The sequence below is a fragment of the Lathyrus oleraceus genome, chromosome 3, assembly GCF_024323335.1.
Source record: "Lathyrus oleraceus cultivar Zhongwan6 chromosome 3, CAAS_Psat_ZW6_1.0, whole genome shotgun sequence".
NCBI classification, from domain to species: domain Eukaryota; kingdom Viridiplantae; phylum Streptophyta; class Magnoliopsida; order Fabales; family Fabaceae; genus Lathyrus; species Lathyrus oleraceus.
This window is the reverse complement of record NC_066581.1, coordinates 321,097,061-321,107,862: the sequence shown is the minus strand read 5'-3', so window position 1 is coordinate 321,107,862 and position 10,802 is coordinate 321,097,061.

The window sequence follows — 10,802 nt, the reverse complement described above, 5'->3', positions numbered from 1 at the left end:
GCGTGCTATGTGGATATCTGATTGACGTGCTTGTTTGAGATGCTTGTTCTCATTTGATGTATGATATATGATTGTATGCTTGTGTGCTAGCTTCTTTCCTGGTTAGGATAGGTTTGCTTATGCAAGTAGGATAGAAAACCGAACTTAGGTGAACGATGCATGACAACATTAGGCTCGAGTCTCAGCTCCCTAGTCGTGTGTCTTTCCCCGGTTTCTGGTTAGCAATTTAGTCCCTTTCAGGGGAACTACATCGCCCTGATCCTCGTTCCAGACGAGGTATGTAGGCAGGGGGTCGTGCGAGACCTCTCCGGGAACCTTTTTCTTTTTGTGTGTGTTAACTTGTTATCTGATTGTTTGTTTTGGCTCGGATGCCGACGTAAGACCATTGATTGGCAGTCGGGCTCCACGTTTGCCCTTTTGAGTGTGTTTTGGTTCGGATGCTGACGTAATTCCATCCAGTGGTTGTCGGGCTCCATGTTTGCCATCTGTTTGATTGTTTTGTGTTGTTTGGCGTGCGTAAGCCGAACTACAGTGGCTCTGATTCTCGTTTCAGACGACGAGATATGTAGGCATAAGGTGCGACGTCTTATCGAGCTCGTTCCTCTTAACCCCACCTGCGTTCCCCGTGTGTGTGTGTGATGTTTAGCAACCTATTCTTTATTCTAGGACGTGGATCCCGTCGAGTACGACGGACGTGAGGGGTGCTAATACCTTCCCCTTGCGTAACCGACTCCCGAACCCATTCTCTTGGTCGCGAGACCATGTTCTTTCCAGGTTTCTCTGAGCGTTTCCTTTCCCTATCTTGGGATAAATAACGTTTAGTGGCGGCTCTGTGTGTTTTTATTTTGAGTCTCGCCGGTTGATTTTTTCGCAGGATGCGACACTTAGCAAAAAGTTTACCGACTGTGAAACAAGATATTCACTGCTCAAGAAAACTTGTTGTGCTTTGGTCTGGGCTGCTCGCCGACTAAGGCAGTATATGCTGGTTCATACCACTTTGTTGATTTCCAAGATGGATCCAATCAAGTACATTTTTGAGAAGCCAGCATTGACCGGACGGGTTGCGAGGTGGCAAATGATTTTGACTGAATATGATATTCAATATACCTCTCAGAAGGCGATTAAGGGGAGTGTATTGTCTGATTACCTCGCCCAGCAACCTATTGATGATTATCAACCAATGAAGTTTGAATTCCCTGATGAGGACATCATGTTTCTCAAATCGAAAGATTGTGAGGAACCGATCCCGGAGGAGGGGCCGGACCCTGAATCCGAATGGATTCTGTTGTTTGATGGGGCCGTTAACGTGAATGGAAGCGGTGTTGGTGTTGTTTTGGTTACGCCGAAAGGATCTCATATTCCTTTTGCTGCCCGGCTAACATTTGAGTGCACCAACAACGTAGCTGAATATGAAGCTTGCATATTGGGAATTGAAGAGGTGATTGATTTGAGGATCAAGAACCTTGTCATATATGGAGATTCAGCTCTGGTGATAAATCAGGTTAACGGAAAATGGTATACGCATCAATCTCATTTGGTTCCGTATCGAGATTATACGAGGAGATTGTTGACGTTTTTCACCAAGGTGAAGATGCATCATGTGCCCAGAGAGGAGAATCCTTTGGCAGATGCTTTGGCTACTCTGGCTGCCTTGATTAAGGTCAGTGTGGAAGTGGGACGTCTGGATAGACCGGCTTATGTGTTTGCTGTTGATACAACGCCTGATGATGAGAAGCCGTGGTATTACGATATCAAACGCTATCTTGAGACGCGAGAATATCCTGAGGGAGCATCGAAGAAAGATAGAAAGACTCTGCGGAGGTTAGCCATGGTGTTCTACCTGAATAAGGATGGGGTTTTGTATAAGAGAAATTTTGATTGGGTCTTGCTCAGATGTGTTGATGATGCAGAAGCAAGCCAATTGATGAAAGAGGTTCACGAGGGGTCGTTCGGTACCCATGCCAGTGGGAATGCGATGGTGAAGAAGCTGCTGAGGGCAGGTTATTATTGGATGACAATGGAGGCCCAATGTTTTAATTTCGTGCGGAAGTGTCATAAATGCCAGATTTATGCTGATAAGGTGCACGTGCCTCCAAATCCGTTGAGCTTAATGTCGTCTCCGTGGCCGTTTGCTATGTGGGGCATTGATATGATTGGAAAGATTGAGCCTACGGCTTCGAATGGACACAGATTCATATTAGTGGCTATTGACTACTTCACCAAGTGGGTAGAAGCAGCCTCTTATACGAACGTGACGAAGCAGGTCGTGGCCAGATTTCTCAAGAGGGATATCATTTGCCGATACGGGGTTCCTGAGAGAATCATTACTGATAATGGTTCTAATTTGAATAATAAGATGATGGCAGAGCTGTGCCGGGAATTCAAGATTGAGCATCACAATTCTTCTCCCTATCGTCCGAAGATGAATGGGGCGGTTGAGGCAGCCAACAAGAATATAAAGAAGATTGTGCAGAAAATGGTGGTGACCTACAAAGATTGGCATGAGATGTTGCCGTTTGCATTGCATGGGTATCGAACGTCGGTACGTACATCTACTGGGGCAACTCCTTTCTCATTGGTATATGGAATGGAGGCTGTATTACCTGTTGAAGTTCAGATTCCCTCTTTGAGAGTCCTGATGGACGTGAAATTGCAAGAGGCTGAATGGGTAAGGACCCGGTATGAAGAGTTGAGCCTAATTGAGGAAAAAGAGGCTGGCAGCCATCTGTCATGGGCAGTTATACCAGCAAAGGATGAAGCGTGCTTTTGATAAGAAGGTGCGACCTCGGGTGTATCACGTAGGTGATATGGTGCTGAAAAGGATCCTTCCTCCTCAAAACGATCGAAGGGGCAAATGGACGCCGAATTATGAGGGTCCGTTCGTGGTCAAGAAGGTTTTCTCTGGCGGAGCCTTGTTGTTAACGACCATGGATGGCGAGGATTTTCCATCCCCTGTGAATGCGGACGCAGTTAAAAAATACTTCGTATAATTGACCCGCTGGACGAAAAGAATAAAATAGTCCAGGCAAAAAGGGGCATCCTGGCGAACCAAAAACAGAAGAAAGGTTCGGGCAAAAATTAGGGATCAAAATGAAAAATTGTACACCCGGCAAGTTGAAAACCTGAAAAGGCGACTTGGGCAAAAATGGGTATCCCGGTGGACTGAAAACCCGAAAGGGCGGTCCAGGCAAAAGAGGGATTGAAACGAACAACTGCGTCCAGCATGATCGTTTGCGCTTTGGTTAAAGCATCATGGATAATACCCGGTAGGGATCGGTCAGAATCGTCTTGTTCAGAAGGCAGAAAGCATGGAGAGTCTGAGGACATATGGGGTGTAACCGAGTTGGAACTCGATGAGATCACGGGTTTCACATTGCCATTAGGATAGATTTTTCCTTTTGAGCGCAATTACCTCTTTCCAGGAATTGCTTCCTTTTGTATTGCTCGTTTGAGCCACACTTCCAATCAATAAAATGCACATTCAGTCAAATAATTTTTGTTTTTGTTTTTCATTACCGCTTTGATTGCAAAAACATCTGATTATTTTGGTGAAGAATGCTTGCATTTTTAAGATATACAGGTTCCTTCCAATGCATGTTTATAAGATTGAAAGCTTGAAATCTTATTTGGAAGTTTGAGTGACCCAAGTGTTGAAATCTTGACACGCCTGGGGCACGGTTTTATCTAACAATCTGTTTTGCAGGAACTGTTAGATATTTTCACTCACTTGCAGGTTGTGATGTGGAAGCTTTGTAACAAATCCCCAGAGAGTTCGCTCAGGAACGAATATGTGGAAAGAATGACGAAGACGTTGCGACGTACGACGATCCTTGATGGTAATCAAGAAGACTCTTCAAAGTCGGAAAATTGAAATTGATGTATAAATCCCAGGAGTGTGTCTCTCGTCGAGCGCGGGGCGACTTGGAATACAAGATGATGGAGCAGAAAAGGTCCAGATGAGTCTGGGAATTCTCAAAAGTGGAAAGATGATATGAGTATTGGAGATGGATACCGTGGTTCGACGAGTCGATGGGTGTTCTATACCAACTATTCTCATTTCCCAGCTAGGTCCCCAAGCAGAGTCATAAGACTAGCTCCCCTGCAGATCCAAGGTCTGTAGACTTCTCCAGCCGAGTCAGGAGGGTTATCCCGGCAGACTCATGGTGTTTCCTCAGCAGTCAGGTATGAAGGTGGCTATTCCCCGAGTGGAGCGGGTTTCGATGAAATATATCTCCAACAGTGTTCATCCTGCCAGTGGATTGAACAAGTTCCCGTAGCGGACGGATTTTTGCATCTCCAGCTGAGTTGATTCTACATATGGATTGCATGGGTTGTCCCTAGCGGAGTAGTATTCGTTTCCCTAGCAGGGTCAGGATGGTTATCCCCAGCAGGTGTCAGATTGATGTTTCCCCAGATGAGTCTGGAGGTTGCTATTTCCCCAGCGGAGTATCTGTGAGTATTTCCCCAGTGAAGTCAACAGGTATCTGTGAGGGTTTTCCCGAAGCGGAATCAGGATGGATATCCCCGGCAAGTCAAAGATTGTTGTATCCCCACAGAGTGTTGGTGGTGCTTATCCCCCGCAGTTTCTCGAGTGGATTGCGTGCAAAGGAGGTTCTTCCCCAGCAAGGGTTGCATTATTCCCAGCAGCAGTATTATTCCCCAGCAGGGTGGAATTGGAGCGGTGACGAGTTCCTCAGCGGAGTGTCTCGTATTCCCCAGAAGAGTCCCTTGAGGGGGATGTTTTTATTTTTTATGCATTCATCATGAAAAAATGACATGGCATATTGCATAGAAAAATAAATAATCGTGTAGCATTTCCATAATTGTGGAGCATTACGCAGAAAAAATCAATCATGCATCATTGCAAGCATAAGCTAGTCTCAAGCCGTGGTTACCGTTTGAGAAGTGGTTTTTGTCTGCTGAGCGAGGTGTTACTCCGAGGAGTTTAGCCTCATGGTTTGATCAAAGGTATTTCCCCAGTAGTGCGATACTGGAGGAGTTTTTCCGTCGTGCAGAGATGGAAATATGACGCGATCAGCGCGACTCAAGCCGTGGTTACCGCTTGAAGTTTTGTTGCAATCGAATGGTGAAGATGTTACTCTGAGGAGTTTAGCATCATGATGTCAGATCAGCAATGTTCCCCAGTAGTGCGATATTGGAGGAAATGTTTCCATCGTGCGGAGATGAAAATAAAATCAAAGGACGTTACGCGATCAGCGCGATTCCGGGGTTTAAATGGAGAAAAGGAAATGCTAAGGTATTTTCTGGGGTTCAAATGGAGATGGAGTTGAAGATTGTATCCGGGATGAGGTCCTTAGGGTTATCTTCTGTTCATGTGTCGCCTTAGACTCTGGCTGAGGCCAATGGAGTTCGTTATAGGTGTCTTCTGAGGAAGAAATACACATGCTACCTTCTTTATGAAGGTTTACCCTCTGACATGTCGCCCTCAGAGTGGTTTGGTGTTATTTCCGACGTTGCCAGCGGAATTATCACGAGAGATTGGAGAAAAGGATATGCTGAGGCATTTTCCGGGGTTCAAATGGAGAAAAGAAGATGTTGAGGCATTTTCTGGAGACGGGGTTCAAACGGAGAAAAGGAGATGTTGCGGCATTTTCTGGAGAACGGGGTTCATATTGGCGATCGCGAGGTATCGTCAGGCGACTGGGGCTCAAACTGGAGATTGGGGTTCATTATTTTGGCAAGAAGGAGTGCTGAGGCATTTTCTGGGGTTCAAATGCAGAGATCCGAGGATCGTTTGCACAGAGAAAATTTCGGGGTTCAAGAAAATGAAAAAAGAAGAAAAGAAAATTTCGGGGTTCAAGGCAAAAATTAGAGAAGAAGAGATGGTAATCCCGCGTGGATGTGTGGTGATCAGACCATGGTTATCCCTGTGCTACCATTTATTTTGGTATCCAGGTCGACGTTTCAAGAGTTTGTTTCTTCGCCGATTCTGACAGGCGCTGTTAATTATTATCCCATCAGAGTGCAAATTGTTCGTCTGTTCTTGGTATTCAATCACTCTTCATCCTGATCATCCGAAAGCCGAGGCTATTTCGTATCGACAGGTTCACAGTGGATTGAATAGGGGCAGCTGTAACACCTCAAAATTTGCCCTCCTCTCTTGGGACTAGCATTATCATTGTACATATCATTTTAGGTCATTAGGCATTGCATATTGCATATCATGTGGTTACATTGTGCAAGCCATACTCTCAAGTCTTGATCAGAGGATGAGGAAGTCAAAGTGCAAGCTAGGGTTTTATTGACTGATCATTGACCATCTGAGGATTGGGCAGTTCAAATTAGGGTTTCATGGTTCTCAAAGGATATTGGTCTTCATCTTGATTAAAGTGGTACATCATCATCATCATGGTTGGTTATCATCAGAAGAATCAAGTGATTGGAGCTTATTCCTTGAGATTAGGGTTTTGACTACTGGTCAACCCTAATCAGGTGCATTGGGCCAATCAGGGCATAATCAGGAGATGGGGTTTATGAAGGATATGGGGTTCATTCTTTGGTTATATTGTGCTTATTGAGGCTAGGGTTTCACCCTTGAGCCATTTCAGTTGGGGATTGGGGCTCAGATTGATCAGTGCATGGCCAAGTTCATCTATCAGCTGAAAAAGTCAACTGTGGTCAACTATACATGATCTGATGGATTTGGAGGTGGAAATGAGTTAGATACACTTCATTCATGTTGGAACAAGTGTTATTTGACATTTCAAAGCTTAAAAATGGAGAAAATCAAGTCAGGACAAAAACTGCCAAAAATAGAAAGTGACTTGTAATGGAAGTTTCCAAAAATGGAAAGTTTTTGACCTCAAAATAAAATATCCAAGGAAGCTTCAAATGAAAATTTGTTCAACATGAAAGTTGTAGATCTTGTTCTCACCTTTCCAAAAAGTCCAAGAACTTGAAAATCCCATGTATGGTTGGGAAATTATGGCTCAGTGAATTTCAAAAATGACCCATAATCAGGGGGCCATAACTTCCACATGGATTGTCCAAATTGGAAGTTCTTTATATGCACAAACTTCATTTGACATGAACTTTCATGGTGTATAATTGGATTTTCTCAAAAATGGTCAATGCAAAAAGTCAAATTTCAACTGGACAGTTAAGTGAACCAGGGACAAAATTGTCCAACTTGTGAAATAATTGGAATTTTTGAGTGGGGATTTTTGCAACACCTCATAAATGGTATTTGAAACTTGTTGGAATATTATAATATGCCAAAGCCTTATGGTTTGGAAAATGGCTTTTGAAATGAACTTGCAAAAATGGACAAAGTGCCATCACATAGTGAATTTCCAAAATACTCATCCAATGAAGGTGAAACAAGTTGCAACAGCTCACACATGTCATTTTGAGAGTGTGTGAGCTGTCAATGAGCTGGCATTGGCTTATATGTGAAAGTACACTTTTGCCCCTTGCTTGAAAAATAACCATTTCACTAATCATTGGCATTTGATTAATTAGTGTGATTAAACATGGATTAAGCTTGAGTATATAATCCTAATCACATCTAAATCATAACAGAATCACAATTCATCAAAAATCAGATCAAAAACTCTCCAAATTCTCAAGAATTCTTCAAGAACACAAAACCAAAAATCCAAAGATCTTTCTCATTTCTTGATCAATTCTCGAAATTCTTTTTGTGTCAATCTTTATTCAACTTCTTCTACATCTGTTTGTGGATCTCATCATCAATTGCACACCAAAACTCAACTGTTCAAGTTTGCATCATTCATGGTGAATCGAGATTGTGTGCACTAGAAGCTGATTCGCTCGAACCTGATCACATTATTCAATTGCTTGGAGCTTCTAGTTCAACTGTTTGTGGAAAACACGCGCAAAAAGCATCGATTCCAGCACTGCATTCCAGGTAATTGATTTTTTCGAATGTCATGATTCTTTGATTGCTTGTATGCATTTTGTAGACTGAGGAACATAGATCATAGTGATGCTTTCGGTTTGTGAAATGGATAACTGTAGAGGATGTAATCTTGATTGAAAGTTTCGAATCCAAACCCTAACTCGATCGATTCAGAGGATTTAGGAACATTTAGGTGAAATTATTGTCATATTTGAGATCTACATATTAAGACGGTTCCAACGGATGCTCGTTTGTTGATTTTGGTAATGGTTCGATGTTCTTCGTGTTCATAGCAATTCTGGGGAAGAAGGAGATGATTTCTGGAAATGTAAGCTGTTTGATCCGAAATTCCATTTGAAAATTTGAATAGGAGGTTTACCGCGCCCGCGTTCCATAATTACAACTATGCCATTAATGAAAACCAATTTAATTTATATTATTCCAAATAATCATTAAAAATTCATAAACACTTTAAAAAATTCATAAAAAATTAATTAAAAATCAGAAAAATATGTGGATTTTTTTGTTGACTTCCTAATTGACTCTAGAATTTTATTGACCTATTGATTGAAGTTGTGCATGGTGGAAATTTAGCTTGACCTAGGGTTATTTGGCATGTGTGCAATTTTGGTACCTTTTGCCATTTTGATTGTGAAATCCTCATGCTTACAAAGAAATGTTTGAAAATTTTTGTGGTAATTGTAGACTGGTTGATGTTTATTTACATGTAAATTTTGTGAATTTTGGATTCCTGGTGATTGAGTTATGAATTTTTGAACCTAGGTGTGACAATTTGTGTCACACCTCATTATGTCAACTTGCTGGATTTATTTGAATGACCTAGACTTGTTAGAATGATATGAAATTTTGCATGATGGATCATTGACATGTTAAGATGCTATGTGAAATTTTGTGGAATTTTATGTGGCATTTTCAATTTGATTGCTATTTTTCATCTCTGTTGGTCAATTATGCAAGTCCATGTGACACATGTTGGGAAATTTAATGTGAAATGCTCATATGGTATTGAATGATCATGAAATTTGGTATGATGATTGTAGACACATGATGTGACATCCCTGTTTTGGTCCCATTCATTTCTTTATTGTTTTCATTGAGTTATGAATTTTTGAAGTGAATGCATGTGTTGATGTTGTGATTTGGCTCATATAATTGTGTCTGTTTTTGTTGATTTTCATTGACATGGTTCCTTTTGTCCAATTGAGCTAAAAATTGACATGCTAGACCTTGAATATGTCCTGTTTGGGTGTAAATTATTTGAGGATTTTTGGAATTGTTTTGATGTGGAATTGAATGCAATAGTTCTGTTTGGATGTTTGATGTTTCATTTGAACTAGTTTGGATTGTTTTGTGCATAAAATGAATATGATGAATGATATGAACATGGGATTAATTGTGTTTGCTCTTGTTTGACATTAATTTGAGTTTGGTTAGATATACCTTGCTGTTTAGGAATTTTTCTTGCCTTTGGACCCTAGGCTTGGCCTAGTGGTCTAGTTTCTAACATTTGATTGAGTTTTCAGGATGAAAAGGTGCAATGCTTATGGAGAATGATCCAAGTCAATTCAATTGATGTTGTTTGATGTTTGAACACTAACATAACTTTGTTTTGTAGGTTGTGAAGCTTGGGCTTGAGCTCATAGCTTGCTTTGTTGTGCATTGACTTGTATAGTCTGACTGATTAACATTTGCTGTTTATGTTTGTCTGTTTGAGTACTGATGATACTTGATTGTTTTCAGGTACATTTAGTTGCTTATAGTTCTTATTGAACTTGCTTTTGCTGCTGCTTGGTTGTGAAAACCACTTGAGGTAGGTCCTCTTGACTTCATGTAGTCTGGGAGACCGGGCCTGTTACCGGGCCGGGCAAATGTCTGAAGTCCTCCTTAAGAGGCAATGATTGTGGTTGTTTATTTTTTGTGCCCAAGCAGGTAAAGACCTCTATGAGGCAATTGATGGAAGGTAGGGATATGCAATCTATCCCCCACTATTCTGTTGAGTCGTCCCTCTGCTCACACTGCTGTGTGTTGATGCATTGGGGCATAAACCCAAGATCCTGTGCAGTGCACAATCGAGTCAGAGTCTTTGAGTATAGAAGGGTTCCCCCATTCTGGACCCATGCTCATTTGTCAGAAGCTCTCCCTGGTCAGGGATAAGAGCTGTGAGGTCTCATCCTCACTTCATCCTTTCATCTGCTTCACCTTAGCCCCTCAATGGCAAGGTTAAGAGCAAACACAGCCTATACAGATGACTTGCTGAGGCAGTCAAGCCCATTGATTGAGCCCACTTGATTGGTTATAGTGTGTGCTATGTGGATATCTGTTTTAGATGCTTGTGTTGATTGATATATGCTTGATGTATGCTTGTATGCTTGCTTCTTTCCTGGATAGGAGTAGCTTGCTTATGCAAGTAGGATAGAAACCTGAACTTAGGGCAATGATGCATGATAACACTAGGCTCGAGTACAGCTCCCTGGTAGTGTGTCTCCCTTTGTTTCTGGCTAGAGTTTCTCCCCTGTTGAGGGGAACTACATCGCCCTGATCCTTGTTCCAGACGAGGTATGTAGGCAGGAGGTCGTGCGAGACCTCTCCGGGCGCCTTTTTCCTTTTTGTGTGTGTTGTTTGACAATTGCTAGGCTCGAGTCCCCGACTCCTTAGCAAGTTGTTGTTTGTTTGTTTGTTTGTTGTATGCTGTTTGTCTTGTTTTGGGTTCGGATGCTGACGTAAGCCCAGTGATTGGCTGTCGGGCTCCATGTTTGCCCTTTTGAGTGTGTTTTGGTTCGGATGCTGACGTAATTCCATCAAGTGGTTGTCGGGCTCCATGTTTGCCACCCTTGTTTGTTGTTTTGTGTTGTTTGGCGTGCGTAAGCCGAACTACAGTGGCTCTGATTCTCGTTCCAGA